Source organism: Stegodyphus dumicola, chromosome X1, assembly GCF_044657685.1.
Source record: "Stegodyphus dumicola isolate Sdum_Otavi_A_Nest chromosome X1, ASM4465768v1".
NCBI lineage: Eukaryota > Metazoa > Arthropoda > Arachnida > Araneae > Eresidae > Stegodyphus > Stegodyphus dumicola.
In genome coordinates, this window is record NC_140780.1 from 236,750,133 (window position 1) to 236,774,172 (window position 24,040).

The 24,040-nt window shown below is 36.1% G+C and overlaps 1 protein-coding gene across 4 annotated transcripts in view; it reads right to left on the bottom strand.

Annotated features, from left to right (window-relative positions):
• The window catches only part of cnc (NFE2 like bZIP transcription factor cap-n-collar), a 197,740-nt gene that overhangs the window by 134,276 nt on the left and 39,424 nt on the right, over positions 1–24,040 (bottom strand). The window contains exon 1 of one of the 4 annotated variants that reach the window (XM_035361786.2): positions 18,038–18,171. The exons of the other annotated variants lie outside the window; for them this stretch is intronic. The gene's annotated coding sequence lies outside the window, so the exon portion shown is untranslated. Of the gene's footprint in view, positions 1–18,037; positions 18,172–24,040 lie in introns of those variants that run through there. 4 annotated transcript variants of the gene reach the window in all.

Consider the following 24,040-nt stretch of genomic DNA (forward strand, 5'->3'; position numbering starts at 1 on the left):
TGGGACTCGAACCTGGACCTCTCGAAAACGCGCCGAGTGTGCCACCGTTACACCCCGAAAGCATGCGGAAAAGAAGGAGAAAATATACACTTATTACTTTTTGGTTACAGGTTTAACAGACTATAGCAAATGAAAGGTAGAATTTTGTTTTACAGGCAAGGTGGCCAAAATAAAGCTGGCCTGGGAAAGTGTGAAAATGTTTTCCAAATTTCATGAAAACTTACTCTGCGAAGCACAATTCACGAAAAACGAGTGCTGAACTGTTTCTTCAAGATCTTAACAAGGGAGTTGCTAGAGGTGTCTTGGCAACACCTCTAGCAAAATATTCAATGAAAACCTCAGTGACAAAATGGCACGAAAGGGACTTTATAGCGAAATGTAGTTCTCTTGTTCATTAACAAGGGTAAATTTAGTGTATACACAGCATTATAAACATTTTCCGGGTCAGTTTTATTTTAGATCCCCTGCATTTATCACCTCCTATACAAACTACATAATTGCCGTTAATTATAATAGCCGTGTCTTGCTAAGCGCGTTCCCATACTATATGAAATGTTCTATAGGCCTAAAAAAAAAAAAAAAAAAAGTTACAATATATCCCTTCTAGAGGCCCCAGGTCACGGTGAACAGTGCTGATATTTCAAGGAAATTCTAAACGAAGGTAAAAAATAAATTAAGATCTTCTTTCTCAGAAATACTGCTAAGCATATAAATATTCATCTAAAAGGAGGGTCTCATAGTCGAGTAAATATGGAATGCATACAATGTGTTCTTTTAATATACTGATTCAATTTTCGAGACATTTTATTACTTCCCCCCCCCAAGATACAAAATTAAAAACTGTCGTTTATTTACTAATGTATGTATTCAACAAATTTAAATACTATTAGCATAGATGATAACTATTTGGAAATCCATTTTGAATAAATGTATTAATTTAGCTTTTCTTCATGTTTATCCATGGCTAAGTGGAAAAGACCACTTTCAAATTTCGGAGAATGGTCTGCCTGTATGAGCGTTTTCGTCGAGTCGACCACGTGTAACTAGCATATTAGCCAGTTTTCATTAGAAAGTCCTCTATGAAGGTATCCCTCCCTTTAGATACTTAGTTCGCTCGTGCTTTGCCACAATAATCTAAACAAACAAGCTTTAATTTACAACTTGAAAAAAACTAAAACTTCGTTTTGTGCTAGATTCACATGGCTAGAAAATTATCTTTTATTATGAGGACTTGCAGAAAGGGAAAACAGATTACCTGTTTAATCAATTATGAAAAAACATCCGACGGCTATCTGCATCAGAGATAGGACGCCTTCCTGCAGTACTTGTTAAGCGAAACTGTCTGGGTCCTACCAGTGGCCGAGTGATTAAGACTGCTAAATACTGGTAGTTCGACCTGGCTTGGGTTCGATCCCAGATGAACGGGCTGGCTGTAGGGTTTGTTTTTCTGGTTTTCTACATGTGTAAGTGAATACGATCCAGTTCCCTTAGATAATCCCTCCTGTTACGCAGATAGCCTTCTTGGCTTTGTGATATTCAGATAACCTAGCCCGAAACTGCCTTGCATTTACATTACACGGGGAAAAAAGTAAAGGGATATCAATTTTGCCTTCCCCAAATATGTTCAGCATTTCTTTGCACTATTTTTTTTTTTTTTTTAAGCACACGGCTTCTTTGGGCTTACCTTTTCCCACTTTTAAATAAAATCCAAGCCGCTTCGCATAAATATTACTGTCGACATTCGGAGAGCAATTTTATACTATAGAATAATATTAGTACATACTACAAACCGCCCAGACGTTAATTTCGAATTTATCTAACAAGCAATATCAGTTTGATGTATTTGAATTCCAAAAACATAAATTCAACACCCTGTGTTATAAGGCGTCATTTTTTCAGCCCAATAACTCCGTATCCAGTTAATTTCAGACACAACAAAGGAATAATAAATACCTTATTCTTGTAAAACAGATAATATTGTTTGACAATTAGAAAACATGTTCTGTATCAGATGACTTTCATTTAATTTATTTATTTCAAAAAAGGAGGGAACTACAGTTTTATTCAACTCTGGTATATGTACAGAATTTTTGTCTTCTTTCTCTGAAGTCTTCCAATGCCAGAACGGAAACAGGTTTTCATTACAAAGCACTTCACGTTTCGTTTTTTCCCTCTTTCCGGCCTGACGAGCATCAATACATCAAACTAGTAATTACTACCTACGTATAACATTACAGAATAAAATTTTTAACTTACAGAAAAAAACACTTTCAAGGTCTCTTTCTCTCTCTCTCTCTCGCTTTTTTTTTTTTTTTTTAATTTTTATTTTAGCGATTAATAGTCGTACTTTTCTTAATCTCACAATTTTACAGAAAGAAAAAATAATAACGTACTACTTGTAATAACAGTAACAATTACTCCTTAATGTTAAATCGTGTGCGTTCTTAAATACGTGTAAATAAAAATCGACAAAAGATAATATAAATCTGATTCCACAATTAATCAAAATGACAGCAGCATGAAAATTATATTAAATACAGCTGGAATGTTGAGCAACATCTTGAACATTTGTCATAAATTCTCACTATCACGAAGCCTACTAATTTTCAGAGTCATAAGGATAGGTACAGGTTGAAGCAAGTCCGGCAATTGTGCAGTGTACATACCTCTAGACATATTAGGCAAGGCTTTGCTAATTGCTAAGCTTTTGTCGCCGATGGAATTCCCCGAGGTATTATACCTGGGGTCGGTTCCGAGGTCTCCCACCCCTCTTCCTCCACCATCAACTCTCGAGAGGAATTCGGCTCGCTCTGTATTTTGAATGTCCCTTTGCCGCACAGACACTATACGCTTACAAACATCCATACCGTCTCACCGTGAACATCCACACCTGGTATTCCAGCCTAAGCCCTTTGGTACGGCAGTCACGTCAGCTAGCGTCACTAACTACTCGAACTTACAGTTCATTTATAATGCGGCCACGTCACCGACTTCAGGTCAGGATCATGGAGGAACCAATCACAAAAGCCGCTCGAACAACCACAGCTAAGAAAACATGTGCATGGAAGAGTGTCGATGAACCAAACACAAAAGCTGCTTGGGCCCCTCCCACAGCTAAGAAAACATGTGCCTGACAGAGTGTCAATTCCCACACGATATTACGGGCAATAGCATTAAATATCCGTAAAATGTTTAGCGCCCGAGTTAGGAAAATCGAAACGGCATCTATTCCCGAGATATCTCGGGCGCGGTCGTTAAGCGGTTAAGACAATGAAAAATCTTTCGGAGGACCTTTTTGAGGTAGATAGCTTCTTAAGAAGCAGGGCAGACAGCTATGGAAAAAGCAAAATGGCATTGTTTCATGACAAATAATCTCTGCCCTTTGGAGAAATTCAGAGATTCTGAAAACAGTAAGCCAAAAGAAAGCCTTACAAGAAAAACAAGCGCTCCTCAAAATCTCGAACACCGAACTGCTAGACAGCTGAAACAGTAATAAAATTATTTGTGGAATTTTACCGTTATGTGTTTTCTTCTAGCTTCATCATCAGAATTTAGGCCATGTCTGCAAGATTTTGGTTTAAGCATCCGTTGTTTTAACTACGCAACAAAGTCTTTAAGACGCAGTCCTCTCCCACGCCAATTCGTTGCAACTCTCACTAAGTCATCTTATTTCATCTAATAATGCAATCTTATTTCAATAACTCAGTTTTTTTTACATCTAATGAAACAGTTTATATATATATATATATATATATATATATACATAACTGTGTACACATCATTTAAAATGTTTAAAATTACTATAGTACTTTTAAACATTTTGAGAGGTAATAAAGTTGGTTTGGTTAATTATGGCAAAGCACTCGAGGGCTATCTCCCTAAGGGAAAGGATGTCTTCGTGCAGGAATTTGTGGAGCCGTAGAAACTGGCTCGTATACACGTTACACATAGGGAAAACCACGAAAACGGCCATGCAGTTTGCCCGTTCGCCGGGATTCGAACCCAGGACCAAACTACCAGCGACTTCACCACTCGCCGCTGATAACTTCTTTGTACTGTCTCATTTCTAGATCAATCTATCTTGCAGTGCTTGCGTAACGCTGATGACGTAGCTAATTCGAACTTGCACTCAAAATTTCGAGAACTCAAACCTTTCAAAAAATCAAAAACCTTCTCTCTTTATGGTGTGCTTCCATACTAGATAAATGCACACGTTTAGCTCCAGCTCTTTTGCAGTCAAGACACTACTTCGCACCATTTGCTTTGTCGTGCTACTAACTACGCAGTTATCTAAAATGTGATACTCTGTATAAAACTGCGGGATTGCGCCCACGATCATGTGCGACGAAAAATATATTTTCGATAATTTGTTCATATAGAGCATCGGCCCCGTCTGTCTACAAGTCTCTTTGAGTGTCATCTTTCTAATTACGCAAACAAGTCTTCTCAGAATTATAACGCAGGTAATATATTATATATAGATAGATATATTATTAAAATAGAACTACTGAAAATGAAATATAAGTCATAGTTGAAATAAAGTTGGTGGCTTGATGTAAAAATTCAATAAAATACAGACGGAAAATGGCGAATATCTAAAAAGTTGAAATACGATTGAAAAAATAAATAATGTAACAATTTGAAATACCTTAGACAGAATTCTTTTGGAGCGATATATCTAAAGTCTTGCTCCTTGTTTACTTTTAAACATTAACTGTGTATACAGTGAAGCTTCATAATATCGTGTACTGAGAGAGAGATGAAAATCTCTCAGCAAATATTATGAAATTCTCATCTTTCGTCAGCTTTGTTCTAGGTAATTTTCTTGCTGCGCATGTCATTTTCACCATTTTTCTTCTTTCCCAGTACATGTCCGATCACTTTGTCGTCGTTTTGAGAAAGGGTGACGGAATTGGAATTCTTTACATTCACTTAAGCCAGCACCTCCTCTTCACTAATACTAACCTTCTCCGACAGCTCCAATTTCATATGATTCACTACTTCCTCTTCTCTTGAATATTAAGGGAAATAGAATAAAAATTTCAAAATTTTCATCATAGCATCATCCTTGAATAGAGCTATGTATGAGACTTAGTCAAAGAATTTAAACAGAATCAGAGAAACCATCCATGTTCTTTGTTTCAACGGTCACTAACACCATATAGCGACCCCACAGAATCGGACTTGCACCTCTCCTGCACAGTATTTTAGAACACAGAGAAAAGAGGATTACTAATTTTTTCGTTTAAACTTGCAATAATTCTGGAAAAAATATGAAAAATACATAAAGTTTCAATCAAAGATATCCACACCGTTATATCCGATATTCATATTTTGGAGGTTCGCTATAGCAGTATAAAATAACAATTCAATGTATAGGAAATTGGTGGGAACCGAAAAGTTCAGGTTATATCCAGGGGTTTGTTATAGCAGGTTTAACTGTACTACATTCATAATTCTTGTTCTTTCGAAATATCCCTCCCTTCAAAAGTCATTTATGGAGAAGAGGTGCGATTTTTACATAAATATACGAATATTCAAAACTTACAACGTTGAATTATGAATCAAAACTTACTTAGAACGATGAATAAAAATTGCGGCAGCAATCTTAACTGAATTGAAATTACTTTGAAAACCAGATATAAAACTATATATAGTCTTCCAGTACTACAAAGTTATGCGAGATTTTCCACCCAATGTCGTATTTACAACTGTGGTTGCAATAATATTTTTTCGGGACACAATTCCTACACTCATACATTCTATGTCAATGGACTCTTCCTTTTGGAAGCTATTCAAGTATGTACTTCTGCTCAGCTTAACGTCGTCATGTAAATCACTTCACAACGGTAATAATCAAACCGTAAACATCTTAGAAATAAGTGCTTTTAACATCAGACAATTTTCACACTCCTTTACATTTATTTCTGCATACTGCCAAAAACTTTCGGGGCGAAATCTAAAGTTCACTTTTAAGAGATTAAAAAAAATTTATATGTAGCAATAGTATTAATATATATATATATATATATATATATATATATATAGCAATTAAAAGAAGAAAAACTACATTCAAACACCCCAAAGTAAATCATAAAAAATTCATCCGTTTATTATAGTTGATCTGTGGCCAACTGTCCAAGATTTTCCTATGAAGGATAGTTCGACCCGGGGTTAATTCCCGGCGAAAAGACGGCCTGCATGGAGATTTTCGTGGCTTTTCCCATGCACATGGATACAACCGAGTTTTTCTCAAAACGTCCTTCACTAATTCACCTCTTCTTCAGGCAAACAACCTTTGCTCGTACTTTGTCTTAATTACCGATTGAACATATAAATTTTTTTTACGATTTATTTCGATGCGTAATACTTCTTCTGAAACTGCGTGCTCACTGTAACAACGCTTGCTGAGCTTGCCTAAAACATGGCCGATGAAAGGATACAACACTGAGGAGTGCTAGTTTGGTTCGCTTTATTTGATTAGGGCAAAGCACTCGAGGGCTATCCGCCTAAAAGAAGGGATGTCTTTGTGGTGGCCTTTCTAGACAAAACTGGCTTGTTACACGTTACACAAAGGGAAAACCAAGAAAACACTCAAGCAGCCAGACATCCGTCGCGATTCGAACCCCGACTGAACTATCAGTATTCAACGACTTACTCTTTGACCGCTGGTGGGTCCTTGAGAGGGCGGAATGCTCCACCAGTGTCCGAATGGTTAAGACCACTGAAAACTGGTTATTCGACCCGGGTTAATATTAAAATAATAGGTGCTCTAATTTAAAATGGACCGAATAGAGCATTAATTATAAACTGACTTAGATTTTTCGATTTAAAAGATGCCTCAGATGCTAAAAAATCATGTCATATTTGAGAAAGTATTTTAGGAAAAAGCTCTTTAAATAGAAAAGAAATAACGCATAATTTTAATATTAATAATACAATGATCTTAATTTTTGTAATCCTTGACCGAATAAAATCAAATTACCTTAATGTTTTTTTCTAATGTAATAAACGAAAACCTGTGAAAATATTTCATTCAAATTAAACCGTTCTGCGAAAAGTATAGTATTTAATTCCGTTCAGAGTGAAATGTTGTTTAAAAATGTATTCTTTTCACACACTTAGGACTCTTGAAATATAGTAGGAAAAGAAAATATATACGTTTATATGTATATTTACGACGTAATTACAAAATATTTACATCCGATCGAGTCAAAACCCATTGATCTTAATGGTAAGACACTGAATGTTTTGGTCACCACGAAGGGATCGCCAGTGCTTCAAAGTTCTGCATGGGGAAAACCGGTTAGAGCCTCCCCTTCTTACTTCCTTACCTCCATAATCAAATCCCAGGGAAAACAGGAATATGTTTGGCGGTTGTAGTTTCCTTTTCGAAAGTAATTACTTAAAAATCTGAGGATAGTGAGACAGGATACCAGACCCATCCTCTGAGGTGCTCTCGGTCTAAGCTACGATGAAACAATGAAATATGGTCACAAAGTCTTCGTCATCGAATAAAATCCGATAGAGTATGACTTACTCAATTGACAACCGTTTATTTCGACACGTAATTTTACCTGTTACCGTTGTTATAGCTGTTACCTTTGTTATTTTTTCTAATCACAGACTCTTCCCCACCCCCGTTATTAATTTCAAACCAAAGATCTTCCCAATAATTTCGTTTTTCCATTTTTTACATCTGTGTGTCATTTATACTGAGACTGAATACTGATGAGGTTAAATGCTGGTATCGCTAGTCACAATTTGCTTTACAAACACTGTTTAGGCTTTATATTATGCTAATTTTTTATTACATTACTCAAAACACAATTTGGGGGTAAATATGCCTTTCAAGTTCTATGTTAGAAGTTCAATTTTTCTTGCGCGCATTCCAATACCTACTTGTGTCGGAATGACTTCTTATTGCTAAAAAATGCATAAATATTATGATATGATGCACGCTACTACAAACTATGTATATGCACACTATTACACACTGTTCAAATTCTCTACTTTCTATTCTTTTCCAAAGTTTGAATCTTTCACGCTGAAACAGCATTTTGTTTTCAAATAACTAGAAAGCAAACAGACTTCTTTTGAGATTCTAATTAATGGATATCTTGAACGGTTATACTCAAGGTTATCGAATACCAAGGTCAGACGACATACTAAATTCAGCATTAAAAGTAAGCGGATGAAAAAGTTCCGTCAAGGGTGAAATGAATAAACCAAGGCTTCCAGGAAAAATTTCTTCAATATGAAAGTATAATCGCGACGGGTTTGAAATTCTCAACCAGCTCTGACCTTATACTTTCCTTAAAAAAAGAAAAGGAAAAAGAAGCTCACAGGATGACGTTTCATTACAGTGATATATACACTACAAAACAATAGCAACTTACAGTTCTTAATTTCTACCATCGCAGAGATCAACAGTTTAACTTACAGATTAACACTTTCCTTCAAGCTTTTACACAGCAAAATCAGGCTTATTTTCTTTTTAGCAACTTGTTCATTGAGGAAGTTCTAAAGTGGGAGAAGGCTATAAAATTAGAGTTCAAATATTTCTGAAATTTGTCAACTACAAAGACTGAATGCGGTCGTCAAATTTTAATTAAGTGTAACGATCCCCCATCCCATTACGATTCGATTGATTCGGCTTGTCAGAGAACAAACACAATTAGAAAAACGATATACTTTTGCGCACATAAAGCTAAGTCTTGCATCTTTTCGTAGATGCAGTTATCTAACTCTCGACTATTACTGTTTTCCTCTGATTGCACTGAAAGCTTCAAAATAGTACCTGAATAAGAAAAATCAAGAACAAATAGAAATCTGTTGCCAAATCATGCCGTGTTAAAACCTTTCATTTTTCTTTTCTACATTATAAAAGTATATTAAGTGTTTATTATTATAAAAGTATATTAAAGTTAAGCATTTTAGAAAGGACGTGTAATTCACAATAATAACTTGCCAAGAAGTGTCGTCAATTTATACATACTATCAGTATGAGTAATACAAAGTATTTTAAATGTCATTATGTGTCTATGCTACAGTATATAGCTCTAAAACTTTCTAAATTTTTTTTCAGCAGTTTCCATTGTTACGAACTGATTTGAATGCGCACCATGTGCTAATGGTCAGAAGAGCAAGCAAAAGACAAATAATCCCATATTTTACAGTGGCGATACGAGTTTTAGCGAAGGTAATAACTTGCTAGACGAACAAAAGAACGTTTACGATGTATCTCAAATTGTACTGAATGATTATATGATTGGGTTGGATTACGGCACAGGAAGCAAAGGCTATATGCTTAAGAAGGGATGCCTTCGTAAAGGATTTTTTAAAGGAACAGGCTTGTTCACTGTGCACACGAGGAAAAATTACAAAATCTCCCGCGGATTTTTATTAGCTCGGATTTCAATCCAGGTCGAATTACCAGAGTTCAGCGATTATATCGCTCGGCCGCTGGTAAGCTTCCTTATAGAATCATTATATGTATTGTTGTATTGCAAAAAACGGAACATATCTCGCTGATCGATTCTTCATCTAACGAGCTACGGTATTTAAGGGGAGGTTTAATATCACTATGTAATATTTACGTTATGTCATAAAATCATTACGTTACGTCATAAAATTAACGTAAATATTACTACGTTAATTTTATGTTTATAAATACATGTTATGGCAAAAATTGTAAATAATTAGTAATTTATTTCAAATGATTCCTTCTATTCAAACATATTTTAACGTGACAATACATACCTAGTTGTGGCTCTTAGCCAATTTACATGCGATTCTTAACCATTTCTGAATCCTAACACGTGGCTCCTACGACATGAAATTTAGCTATCCTTGGACTATGCTATTACATTAACGCTCGTAAAGTTATTTATGTGCAAGACCAAGACAGAGCTATAATTGGCCGGAAGCACCAACCGCAATCAAGTTTTCTCCTAAAGCTAGAGCTACCATAAAAAATAATTGCGTTTACGTAAAACTGCCAATTCACTGAGAATTCAATGTGCATAAGAACGGGATGAAACAGAAAGAATAGACAATACAGCAAATAGTTCAACTCTTAAATTATGTGAAAGTCATATACAAGAAAAGCATACACATCGAATTCACTCCGTACACTAATTACTAAGAAAACGTGCATGAAAGACGACTCTAAACGAGAATAAACAAGGTTCTTCCTCCATTTACATAAAATGCAAGGGCTGCTCGCTTCAAACGATAATCATTAACTAATAGAGTTCACATTCTGTAAACACCTTCACCGAATGCAAACGATTTCTATACAGAGATGAGTTTATGCTTGAAAAGTGATTCTAGACGTATATGTAATCTGCAGCATTCTTGAAGCATTTTATTATGTTTTACATTATTTCAACAATATTTTAGCAAGATATAGATTTAAAATAGCAGTAATCCTGGTTTAGAGTGGAACGATATCAAATGGCCGCAGAAACTCTCATGTTATTCACAGAAGTGATTTAAATGCTCAGAATGAGATATGAGATGTTGGAGCCATATGCAAAGTTCTACTGAGGAGCTGCCAGCAATGAATTCCTTTTTAAGCAGTGATCCTAGACCTTTGTTTTTCCATTTCCCTTTCTCATCACGCGCCAAAATGCCAAGTTTTTTTTTTTTTTTTTTTTTTTTTTTTAAACTTTTATTACAATGATGTATCCCAAACAATATAAAAAATGGACAATTCCAAATTTTCATTTCAATACGCGACAAAATACATACATATTTAAGTTGTATTATAAATAATAAATTTGAATTTATCTTCTTATTAATATGTACATATATTATTACTACATTTAATAAATTAAGGGAAAATTTTTGCTGATTTTGTTTTACCTGCATGACCTTGCCTAAATAAAATTTCTTCAGTACATTTTCTTCATGTGATTTTGCCTACGCCTTAGCTTTCCACCAAAAACTCGTCGTTACTGCGTCAGTCTACCAGACTCAAGTCGAACTATTTCCCGAAGAAAGCATGAAATTCACTTTTTAGAAAAATTCCCCACTAGCTGTGAACATTAGTCTTACCGGATGACATACACGACCCTATTGAGCAATACTCGTCTTTCAGCATTTGGGGGAGAAAAAAAAAAAAAAAAAAACAGTATACACAAAATGTCTGGCCTGACTTAATTGTTGCAACATTCTCAAGAGCTAACAAATGAGCCTACGATGCAACGGAACTTGCTCGTGGCATCTTTTTAAAACTCTTGCATGTACAGCATGAATCGTTTCCAGTTTATGAGGGAAAATCCTAGTACTTTCTAAATTTCAGCTTTTGGATACCTATATCTTTCGCATAAATTTTTAGGTTAACGTCAACAAGTAGTTTTTATTGCCAAATGCGATAACCATAATTTGTTTTTCCACCTTTTGCTAAATCTTATTGCAGTATGTCAACATTACTGAAAAACCGTGTTGTGTTGAAAGAAAATAGTGATTAAAAGAAATGTTTTCTAGACGTAACAATATTATAAGCATATAAGATTTAATTACGTTCTGTATAGAAGCGGGACGTGCAACTATGAAAATCTTAGATTTACTTAGGTAAGGAAAATAATCATTAATTTTCTTCTTACAACAATTATGTAGAAATTGATAGAAATAACCAAAGTAATTCAAATGCAGTACACAACAAAGGTCAAGGGGGAAAAAAAACCGATTTGAAGGTAACTGTATTCCATTTGATGTCGGCAAAATACAAGAGAAAACAAAATAAGAAGCAGCAGCCTGTCAGCATATGCCACGTGGACACAAAAAATTGAACGTATTGAAAATATCCCTTTCTTGAAAATCTCTTAGATTTAAAAAATAATTGCCTCCTAAATTTTAAATCTTTTTTAATAACACTGCTTTTTAATTACTTATTTTACGAAAATTTTTGCTTAACTTTGTTCACAATAAATCATTTTGCCTTAATTTTTCATATTTCTCTATATCATATAGATACAAATATGGAAAAGTTGAGCACATAAAGTGAATGTGCTGTTATAAGTTAAACTGAGGTTGTAATAACTGCATCATCTATCGCTAGATGACACTGTAGAAGTACTAACAATAAGCAAAAACTCCAGCTGCAGCCTAACAGCATACAATGTTTTTATCAGAACTTTGTGTCTCTGCTAGGCAGACATGTCGTTTCCCCAACAGAAACTTCAACTTTTGAACAGTACTCTGTTATTGCTGTCACTGTTAAACAATATATGAAAATTACAACGAATTACAGCAATGCACCAAGGCACTGTTACTCACCTTACAAAGATTCTTGAAGTTAATGAACATGAATGTTAGTTCCAGCAAGATGGTGTCATTTGTCACATGCCCAATCAAATCATGCAGTTCTTACCAAAGCGTATGAATGTGAGAAGGCAAGCTCTCGTGGACATAATGTAATCCAGCTTCGCTCGCATCTGGCGAATTTCGAATCGAAGCCAGTACGCGGTGAAGCAAACGCGCTTTAGTCGAATTTCGAATCGAAGCCAGCATACGGCGAAGCAAACGCGCAGGGTGCTGGTGAAATTCATTCTACTTAAAATGCTAATGAAGTACGAGGCATAAATCTGCTGTTTGAAAATTAGTTTTTGCTGTTATTTATACTCGATTTTGTTTCTGCAGTCTTTCTTTGCATACGATTTTTTTTATTTTACGGAAAAAAATTTTATTGTATAAGTAATCATTTTCGTACTTAAATATTTGATAAATGATTACTATGTTATTAATATTTCTAATGTGATACTATATTAAAGTATGCTTTCTTTTTAAATGTCTGTGGCAATACATTTCTAAAAATAAATTTATAGATATAACATTTATTATTATTAAAAAATAAAATACCCCGCGGAGAGTAATGAAAAGCGGAGCGTTTAGCACCCCCTCCCCCTCCCCAATACTGACCTCTTGGGTTTCGGTGAATGTGGAAGAAGGCAATTCTTACTTCTCAGCTGGCGTAGCGTCAGGAATGCAGTCAAAATGAGACACAGCCAGAATTACAGCAAGTTGTTATTAATAAGAAATGTTAAGTAGGATAATTTAGTACTTCCGAAGATGTTTTCGAGCTTCCTCATTGTGCAAATGGATTCGATAAAATGTTTATTGATTTAAATGGTTCGGAAAAAAAAATTAGGTTTTAAGATAGGAGTAAATTCGGAATTGTTTCTGTTAGATGTTATTTTGATATTGTCAAATGGAGGTTTTAGCATGTCTATTTTGTAGCTAGCATTACTATGCTGAAAATTGATGGATTTGATAACATTTGGCTTTTAGAAATTTTGGAAAGCCATTCGTTTTTAAAAATAAGGCATAGAATCTGCATTGCATAAGAAAGCTTCATACTAATAAACTTTAAAATATTTCTGATTTCTTTAATAGTCTGGGTTATAGTTTTAAAATAAAATGTTCCAACGAGAGTTTCCATGCAATCTTTCATTACAAGTGTTTTTATTGTAAAGCATTAATTATTCCTTCCTGCGTTCCTACATGGGCGTTTTCGTGGTTTTCCCCATGTGTAACGTGTATACGAGACAGTTTCCTTTAGAAAGTCCTCCACGAAGGCATCCATCCCTTTAGGCAGATAGCCCTTGTGTGCTTTGCCATGATTGAATAATCCCAATCCCTTCCTGCGTTTAACACGTAAGCGCGTTTTTATACCATAGGGTTTCTGTACTCAAATATTTAACGGCGAGCAAACTCGGAGATGCACTGAATTGAAAAACGATCAACCAAGCTGGTGGCGTTTTGAGAAAAGTACCTCCTTATAAATACAGTTACTCCTTATAAATATAGTTATGCAGCATAACCCTTCCCTTTTTCAAGCTCTTTTTATTCCAAAGTTAAAAAACTAAGTAAATTTCAACTGTGCATTACATTAACACAAGTCAGTTTTATGAATTATAAAAAAAAAAAAAAAAAAAAAAAAAAAAAAAAAATTGTGAAATTTCTTAAATTTTATCTAGTGCATCAATGAATCGGCACATAACCTCAGTATCAAACTGTTAGTATAAATCAAGAAGTTTTCAAACTCTCAAGACACTTGATATGTAGGAATGCGTAAGCGTGACAGTCGCTTGTGTTCAACTACTATATGCTACTTTACTTGCACATTTATTTCTTTAACAACTATTTTATTTATGCTTCCTCAAAGCCCAAAGCATAATCCTCGCTATAAATTTTTCTTTAGTAATTTAAAATGTCGAAAACTGAGCAGAATTCCTTTTCCACTCTAGAATCGTGTAAAGGGTGTCTCATACGTAGAAATATGAACATTCTTAAATACCTGTCTTCTACATTTCGTTAATTACAAGTATCCCACACCATGGTGCAATGTGTGTTACTTCCTTTACATTTTCCAAGTTTAAAAGCAACCAAATGCTATCACCTTACCATACATTTCCAATGAAGCAGTTCAGCTAATTCAGAAATCTGGCAACATTTCAACTTCTGATATATACAGGGCGATTATAATTAAAGTTTAAGTTTCAAAACGCTATAAAAAAAGAACCACTTATGAAAATGACGTCAAATTTGAAAGGAATGTTATTGAAGAAGGCGGAAAGCGTATGGCAGAAGAAAAAATTTAGTTTCAAAAGTTAGCAACAGATGGCGCTGCAAGCGGAAGAAGACGTAAATTAAAATGTTAGTTATAAAGCTGCCAGGTACCAGGCTGTTCCTCATTTCGCGACTCAGGCATTCGCCATGGGTGTTTCACTGCAGGACCGCGCTCTGCTGGTAAAGCTGTATTACAAGAATGATGATTGTGCAAGAGTAGCTCTGCAAAAATTCAGGACACTGAAGGGTATAAAAGAAGGCGTTGGTCCAATGAGTGTCGTAGGTCTAAAGAAAATGATGCAAAAATTCGAAACGACAGGTACGAAACATCCTGCAATGCTATCCGTACAAAATTGGCCATGTGCAGGAGTTGCTTCCTTCTGACCTGACAGCTAGGGAGACGTTGGAAATTTTCCACGGCCATTCATTATCCACTTTCCATATGACCATATGCCCATTTCCATATGACAGGATACGTGAATACCCAGAATTGTCGAATATGGGCAACAGAAAATCCACTGGCAACGCACCCCGTACCACTTCATCCTGAAAAGGTCACGGTATGGTGTGGCTTTACGGCATTAGTCATCCTACAACCATATTTTTTCGAGCAGGCGGGTGCTTCCGGTCCTGTTACCGCAATCGTCACTGGTCAGAGGTATGCGTCTCTTTTGCGCAACCACGTGATTCCAGCTCTGCAACAGCGTGGATGTGTGAATGAAATCATTTTTATGCAAGATGGCGCTCCTCCGCACATTGCATATCCCGTGAAGCAGCTGCTGAGGCGCCATTTCGGAAATGCTCGAATTATCAGCCGTCATTTCCCTACAGCCTGGCCGTCCCGATCGCCTGATCTTACTCCGTGTGATTTCTGGCTGTGGGGATATCTGAAGGATGTTGTGTTCCATGCTCCAATTGCAAATTTAGCGGAATTAAAGGCACGCATTTCGCAAAACATTCTGAACATCACCCCGGAGACACTGCGATCCGTTGTGGAACATGCTGTTTGTCGCTTTCAACTTGTTGCACACAACGGTGGACACCATATTGAACATGTTTTGCGACAGTTCCGAACTTCTTTGATGAATGGTTCTTATGCGGTATGCCGCCGCAAAACTCTTGAAACCCACCGATTTGTCCCTTCCGATGTGATATGTACAGTCATGCAAATAAAATTATTCAACAATTCTAATTTGTCAATGCGTTTTAATGTGTAACTTCCACCTTAGCCGTTGTTTTACGAAACATTTCTCGTTTCTCGTCGTGATTCTGCCGCTTACAGCGCCATCTGTTGCTAACTTTTGAAACTAAATTTTTTCTTCTGCCATACTCGTTCCGCCTTCTTCAATAACATTCCTTTCAAATTTCACATCATTTTCATCAGTGGTTCTTTTTTTATAGCGTTTTGAAACTTAAACTTTAATTATAATCACCCTGTATATTGCAAATTGCGAAAAGTATAATGGCAACCAAAAAAAACTTTCGCCGCGACACTTTGCCAAGAATACGTAAGAAAAATTTAGTTCACAGGCACAACAGCAGTATTTGCTGAAAGGTTATAAACAACGTGAAATGAACACAAACAACAGAATCACGCACTTGCTATGCAAATACACGCTACTCCCTGAAGCTGCCGGTTTCTTAATTACACAATAACAAGCAAGTACGGCTTGGCTTAACAACTGCTATTTCGAAATCTCTTTATGTACAAACGCATGAACAAATTTTTGGGGTGACAACTAAATGAATTCAAAAATCAGCGATTATAGTTCATTTATGTAAGAAGTTCATCAAGTAATTTTGAAGCTCTTAGAAAACATGCTCTTTGAAAGAATTTTAACAGCTAGTATTCTGAGATAAATTACACTGTTTTGTACAATAAAAGAACTCAAATTTCGGTGTTACTATTACACTCCTGATAATTAAATTTCCTATACCATGAAAGAAAGCAGTTAGTAGTATATTTATTTTGCAAATAATATTTAAAGAAATAAGATAAAAAGATTACGAAATAAGATAAAGTGATCCGATAACTCTGAGGTAGAGAATATGCAGAAATTAATACCCCAAGCATTCGCCTCTAGCAACAAAAGCCGCTGTTTTACGGCTATATATGGAGTCGAACCAAAAATGATGAATAGGAGAAGAAGTCAAGCTCTCGTAGACACGATTTAAACCAACCTCGCTCGCCTCAGAAGGCTTCCGAATCCCAGCCAGTGTGCAGTGAAGGAAAGGCTCCGGGTGCCTTCATTCAAGGAGAATCAGTCCTACTTTCAGTGAAGCACAAGCCGTAAATCCAAAGGGGCAATTTGCCCTGAAGGACTATTAATTTCGTTTTGGCATTTTGTGTTGGTTCACTATAAATGCCGGCTCACTTTTTAAATTGTTGCCACCAAATACTATCGTCCTGTGTTATATTTAAAGAAATTAAATATTAAAGAATCTTCATATATGTATGTATGTTTCTCGCACTGTGATAAAACAATGGTACCTAGAGCCATCAAATTTTGAATAACGTAATCTTCTACCGAATATGGTCATCTGGAAGCACAAATTTGGAATTTGAAATCTTTTTATTATCGATTTCATATTTTGCAACCCCATGTGTAATGTGTATACGAGCCAGTTTCCCTTAGAAAGTCCTCCACGAAGGCATCCCTCCTCTTAGGCAGATAGCCCTAGTGTGCTTTGCCATAATTAAATAAACCAAACCCTTGGAAAGTCCTCTACGAAGGTATCCCTATCTTTAGGCAGACAGCCCTAGTGTGCTTTGCCATAATCAGCTAAACCAAAACAAACCAATCAATTCACCAGGGAAGAAAAACTAGAGGTTAAGATCAAGATTTGGCTTGGTTTACTTGATCATGGTAAAGCACTCGAAGGCCACCTGCCTAAGGGAAGGGATGCCTTTATGGAGGGCTTTCTAAGGGTAAATGGGTCTTATATACGTTACGCATAGGAAAACCACTAAAACACCCATACAGCCAGTACGTTCGCCAGGATTCGAACCCGTGTTAGGATGAAGAAATCTCCCGTAAATAACTGTCTTAACAGCATAGCATACAAACTGAAATGATAACAAACACACGAATGTGCAGTAAACTTAAACCACCACAGAAATCCCATATAACTAGATGAAAAATCTGAAGATTAACATTGCAGTGAATTTCAACTATATATTCAGTATCACACAAATTAAAATGAGCTACAATTTATCTCTCAAGAAGAACCATCTCTACTTCATTATTTAAACCATTATTATTGCGTCAACAATTATATTTAAAAGTAAGAGAAATCTCTTCAGAGAATATTTTTGAGATCTTTTCTTAATAATAAAATATACTGTGATCATAAGCTTAAACATGTGATTCAAGGAAACTATAAAAATATAAAAAACAAAAAACAAATTAAGATTACTTAGGTTGATGCTATTATACGTGAAAATTAGAAAATAGTTTACCTTCAATCTGAGCGAAAATTTTAAGCCAAGAGCAAAGGGATACCTTAAAGGAAACAGAAACGCCAATGAATAGTTGTACAAAATCTGAAGACTTTTATAGAAAAAAAAAGGGAGCGTTACAAGATGCGCAATGATTCGGATTCCGCGCCACCAGTTGCGTTTAAGTTCTAGGTTAATGTCTGAGAACGCTTGCCAATTTAGAGCAACATTCTCCTATGATGGGCTTCGCGATAATGAAAATCCGGTATAACCTTGAAAGTTGAACGACAAAGCTTCGGCGAAAGAATATTTTGGGAGGCATCCTTTGAAATTACGGTGCAAAGAACTTCAGAGCGAATTTCACTTGAAAATGGAGAATACAGTGAATATATTAGGTACGTGACACTAAGTAACTGCTAGCCTTAGTCATGAAAGGCTAATAAGCTTCTAGCCTTGCAGGTTATAAAAGAAACATTGCCACCTATCTTAAAAAAGAAAAGAAAACGAGTAAAAGATAAATTAATAAATTTTAACAGTAAAACAATTTTTGCTACACAATGCATTTCTTGCAAAAACTTAAGAATGTTTTTGAGAAAGGATTCCATGCATAATAATTAATGCAATTAAAACGGCTCAAAGATACGGCTCAACATAAATACTCAACATAATTAAAACTGCTCAACATAAATATTAATTCTCCTATTACGCTATTGGACATATACAGCTAAATCAGTTTTGATGTAGGAAAAATGCTTTTTTTAAAAGAGTGAAAAAATTCAGAAATACGTCTAATCCCCACTCTGCGGTTGAATGCAGGAAAGTAGTGCACACGACAGCGCAAAGGGAAATTTCCTGCATTACCAGGTTAACTGACTCACTGTATGAAATTAAATGCAAAATTTAACAAGAAGTAAATTCAGATTTAATAAATACAAAATATAGTTCTTAAAAAATAGAGAATTTAGAATAACTATCGTTTTTTCAGGATACGTAAAATAAGCAATACAAAATGAACTTTTAGCATTCTAAAATGAACGTACTGCAAACATCGATACAACTAGCATTATATAAACACACTTCTCGTTTCTTCTAAACTCCGTGGCATCAAATTAACGAAGTTTTAATGGCGTGTCAACCTTTTTCCATGGGGGATTAATCAAGTGATCTACGGCAGTGGCCTCAAACTCACGGTCCTGCCGCATGCCACCCGAGACAATTTATGCGGCCCATGAATACATTTCAGTTGTGTATTTGTCGCAAACACGGTGTTGCAAAGATTTCAAGATTTTAGTTATTTGAAATCTGAGTTTACATAGTTTTCATTACCATTAAAAACGAACGTGAATGACGCGAGAGAAAACTCTATAAATGAAGCTTATTAATTTACACTGTAACAGAAATCTTATTGAAAAACTTAAAAATACAGATTTTACAAACATTTATTCATACCTGTCAAAAATTAAAGTCAGTTACGAAATTCTGCTTTAAGAATATTCGCTTTATTTCAGAATACATGCATATGTGAAGAGATTTTTTTTTCACAGTTGAAAATTAATAAAAACCAGACTAAATGATCAGGATTTAGAATCTGTGATGAAGATACTTTCTAGTAAACTTCTCTGCACGACCACTAACTTCACCAAAATCGAAACGCTATCAAGTGCTAAGCTTTAGTAAGAAACAAAGAAGTTTGTAATTAGATATATATATATAATATATATGGTTCAACGCTTAATAGTTCCGTGATAGAAACCATGCAGGTAAGAATGAACTTTCTACCTCCATGATAGAAACCAAGAAATGGGTGGGAAGACTATGTATCCTCTCGATGGGCTTATCCGAGGAGGGGGAGGTTGTACTTAATAATCGACGTGACCAGCCGTGATTCTCTCCAACACGATGCGGCAATCTGATGCATGGAATCCTGACATGAAAAACAGGAATGATTTACAATAGGGAATGACTAGAATATTCTTGGACATGGAAATACAAGAATAGGAATCAAGTGTAAGAATGTGAAAAACTTTAGGTGCTATACCTGCAAGTGAAAAGCACACAAAGCGTCAGAATATAGAAAAAAATAAAAGCGACAAACCTAATCAAGAAATCTCTAAACAAAGTCTTTCTCTTAGCATTGTGAATACAATGCGAGAATTGGGAACACATAACTGGTACCTTGATTCGAAAGCAACTGCAGACACAAGTGAAATACAAAGTAAAGTTCAGTTGGCAAATAATGAATTTCTAGAAGTCAAAGGAAAAGGGGAAGCTGATATTTATCCAAGTGTTAATTCAACTTCACAACACATAATACTTAATGATGTAGTGTACGTTCTCAACTTAAAAATGAACTTAACTTCAATTAATTTAATAACGGCAACGTAAATGTACTGTCTACTTTAGAAAACACCGTGCGTGGGTTGAAGACAAAAACAAACGCGTAGTCTTACAAGCAACGAAGCAAAATGGTCTGTATATTGTAAATGAACAGGACGTAACCGAAATTTCAGATATTGCAAAAGATAATGTAAATGCTCCAAACAGTAAACTGAAACTACGGCCTGAAAGGGGTGGTCACTTAAATCTAAGCCGACTTAGAAAATATTGCATTCTAAAAAGTTGGTGCAGGGTCTAAGGATTAAAAAATATAATACTGAAACTTAACTGTGTGGTTACCCGAGGAGGGTACAAAATGCAAACTAACAAGGTTGGTTACCATCTGCAACCGATGTTCTACTAAAAGCAGATTAAAAAAAAAAAAAAAAATTCTCCCGAAAAGTGAAGAATACATTCTAATTGGATATTCTGAGTAAGTAAAAGCATATCGTCTATGTAATCAGTTAATGGCTATGGTTTCATATTAGCAGGAAGCACGATTTTCTGGGAATCACGCAAGCAAAGAACTGTAGCGCTATCAAGCATTGAAGCCGAATACATAGCGTTAACCGAATTTCCAAATGATGCGATGCACTTGCCTTTGCTGTTGAGAGAGCTAGCCTTTTTTGGAGAAGATAGCAGAACCAACTGTGTTTCATAATTGTAATCAATGTGTACAGCATTTAGTTAAAAATCGAGTTCATCAGTCCCGAACAAAACATACTGATACTCGTTTTCATTAAATTAGAGAGTTATGTGAACTTTGGGATTATACTGGCTTTCAGCAGGCGATGTGTTGGCCTTCTCTTGCCAGTTCCTTTGATGTATCCAAAGTTGGGCCTGACGATTGTGAATCCGTAAAGTGAGTTTCTCCTGTACATGTGCAAGGAGGGAAAAAAGTGAAGCACCTGGCTTCTGGAAGTTAGCTGCTAGGCTGGTGTGTTCAAAGAGGGAGGTACTCCTGATTGGTCCGTGATCTTATTTTAGAAGATGGGAGGCAAAAGGGCAGTATCTCTTATCTTCTGCTAGGATTTCGTATACTAGGATATCTGTAAAATTGGCAGGATTATTGCAGATGGATTTATTGAAGAAATTTTTATGTTCATTCTGGATATGAAGTTCGGAATGGTTTCCATATTTAAGTCAAAGTGGAGAATATTATTTCTTACGTAGTACAATACATCGGTGATGATGCGTAACACCTTGTTTTGAAGTACTTGAAGTTTCTTAACTTCACTACCACTAGCTGTTCTCCAAGCTGGGGACGCATACGTGACTATCGGTCGGATGACAGAGAGATATAAAGTCTCTTTTTAAGGCTGTGACAGATGTTCGATTTTCAACAGAGGAAATAGCCGAAATGCTAATCCGAAAGCTTTGCCACTGACTCTGTGCATGTGATCGGCCCATGTGAAATTTTATAATTATGAAGCTTTGCCACTGACTCTGTGCATGTGATCGGCCCATGTGAAATTAAAATAAATAGGGTGACCCCTAAATAAATTGCTTTGTCAACCCTAGGGACTTTAGTACCAAATAATTTGACTTCAGAGTTAATTATTTCTCTTTTTCTGTGCTTCCTTGATTTCTCTGGTTGGATGCAAGTCTTCCACCTGCTACATCATTTCTTAATATCACAGATTTTCTTCTGTATTTTGGTAAGTGCATGATTTGGATTCATAGATTTGACGGCTAGAACCGTGTCATCGGCGTAGCAGGCGAGAGGAGTATTCACATCTTCCTTGAAGTTCGGGAAATAGTTCGTGTAAATTATGTAAAAAAGCGGTCCTTAATTTGATCCCTGTAGAATTCCTGCAGAAATATGCTTTTCACTGGAAACTGCACTTCCGTATTTGACAATAAAGGTCCGATTCGCAAGAAAAGATCTTATCATAAGAATAACGTCCCGGGGGAAATCATGGAGAATCAATTTGCAGGCGAGTCCAGGATGCCAGACGCGGTCGAATGCCTTGGCCACGTCTAGCATCAGGATTGCAACGCACATCTTGTTATGTAGCGCAGCTCCGGTGTATTAGTATTGATTCCGTTAGTCGAATCAGCTAAGTTGTGGTAGATAGACCCTTACGGAAACCGTTCTGGTGATTGGCTAAGAACTCCAAATGTTTCCGCATTCTGTGATAGATGAGTCTTTCCACGATCTTACTAAGGGACGACAGCAGGCTAACTGGCCTGTAATTGGCCGGGTTGTCCTGAGGTTTCCCAAGTTTGGGAAGCATTAGTATGTTGGCTTGTTTCTAAGTCAGCGGGAAGTAATTGTTATAGAGACAAGCGTTATAAATGCCAGTTAGTTTACAAAAGATTTTGAAAGGCATATTCTTCGGGATATGATTAGAAATTTCGTCCTTTCCTGGGACTTTTTTTCAGCTTCAGTGATTTAATAATGGTATTTACTTCTTACGGGGAAGTGACGTTGATACTGTTCAAAACAGTAGGAGAATTCATCCATTTTTCGACGAAGTCATAAATTTGCATGTCCGAAGCTTGGTCAGTAAGAAAAGAGTTTGGGACAAATTGTTTGGAGAGGTGATCAGAAAAACGTTCTGCTTTATCACTATCAGTATAAATAGGCCCGGTGTCACTTTTCCGCAGGTTTTTGTAGTAGCCATGATACTTTGCTGTTTTTGTAAATTGCCAGATGGCACCATGTATTCTATTTTATCCTGCCATATGTTAGCTCTATGGACCTGAATTTGTTGTTTAATCCTGAAATTCAATCTATTAATCTCTGTTTTAAGTTTCGGGTCCCAGGTGACGGCGAATTCTTTACGAACAAGGTTCCGAAAAACTATGATTTCTCTAATACTATGAGGGATCTTGTGCTCATGTTGAAACCCGTCGACCTCAGTCGTTGCTTGGGATTTGGCGTTCCGTAGAAACGGCGTGAATTTTTCAACATTTTTATCCGCCTGTTTACTTTTCAACAGTTAGTATGCCCTTATTGGTTTTTAACGAGTCGAAATTTGAAGTCATAGATATCTTGGAATTATGTGACAAAAAGGAAACTGACACTAAGTATGTGTCTAAAGCAGATATGCCCTCCTATATTTTAACGAAGAATTTTGACAGGGACTAACACAGAAAATATATGAATCTAATACAACTTGAACTTTCACTAACGAATGCTTTATTTATTTATTTTATTCTCTTTTCACCTCTGCGATGGAAAGTGTTTGGAAATTTGCATTGTCCCTTGCGGCTGCGCAGTGATGAAGATGCGTAAAGGTCAACGCTATATAATCGGGCGTTAGAAGCCAAGAAATAGGTGTAAAGACTGTGTGTCCTCTCGACGTGCTTACAGGAGGGGGAGGTCGTACCTGGTTATCGACGGGTAAAGTAGTCGTTATTCTCTCCAGCATGGTGCAGCGATTTGATGCACGGAATCCTGACTTGAAAAGTAGCTGTCGAAGACTGGAATTCGACCAGGAACCTAGTAGAGTGTCTCTGACAGCATTTATATGGAGTATCGTACGTAATTGTTGCAGCTAAGTCCCTGCCGACATACTAGTCAAGTGTTAATCACTTGTTATCCGTCGTCCGTCTTCTTCAAGTTATGTTTTTTCTCATACATCATAGGTTGACATATCCTGTTCATCTGTTTTGTTAATCTCAAGGAAAGCACCTATTATC